The sequence below is a fragment of the Camelina sativa genome, chromosome 11 (genome assembly GCF_000633955.1).
Source record: "Camelina sativa cultivar DH55 chromosome 11, Cs, whole genome shotgun sequence".
Taxonomy (NCBI): domain Eukaryota; kingdom Viridiplantae; phylum Streptophyta; class Magnoliopsida; order Brassicales; family Brassicaceae; genus Camelina; species Camelina sativa.
The window spans coordinates 33954398-33955042 of NC_025695.1; positions in this window are offsets into that span (position 1 = coordinate 33954398).

Consider the following 645-nt stretch of genomic DNA (forward strand, 5'->3'; position numbering starts at 1 on the left):
AAACATGTGCGGTCGAGTCGCGTGTCGTCTCTCCCTGGGGTGCAATCGAGTGGAGCGGATTGAGTCGCGTGTCGTCTCTCCCTGGGTTGTAATCGAGTGGAACGGATCGAGTCGCGTGTCGTCTCTCCCTGGGGTGCAATCGAGTGGAGGTGATACGATTCGAGTGTCGTCTCTCCCTGGGTGCAATCGAGTGGAGGTAATACGACTCGAGCTGGGTGTATATGTATCCACTAAAACGGTGATAACTCTTGAACCACACCTCCGATTGACTTGAAATAAATGGCATTGGAAAGATGACTCAACTCTCTACAACTTTGATCAATCCGTCAAAAACTGAATCCCTCTACCGGTGGCTCGAGTGATGGATCGAGTGGCGACTCGAGTGGTGCCTCGAGAGTGACTCGATTGGTGCAGCTGAGAGTGGCTCGATTGGTGCAGCTGAGAGTGGCTCTATTGTCTGCGTCTCCGACGTCTCCTAAACACCTGAAATACTTCGAAATGTACAATGTATGCAAGGATGATGCATAAACTTCCTAAATATGCAAAGTGTATAATAGAGGTTCTAAAATGATGCAAAACGACTAGTTGTCCTAGCTAAATGCATGACAAATACAGGCTAAGGAGATGCAAAATATAGACATATCA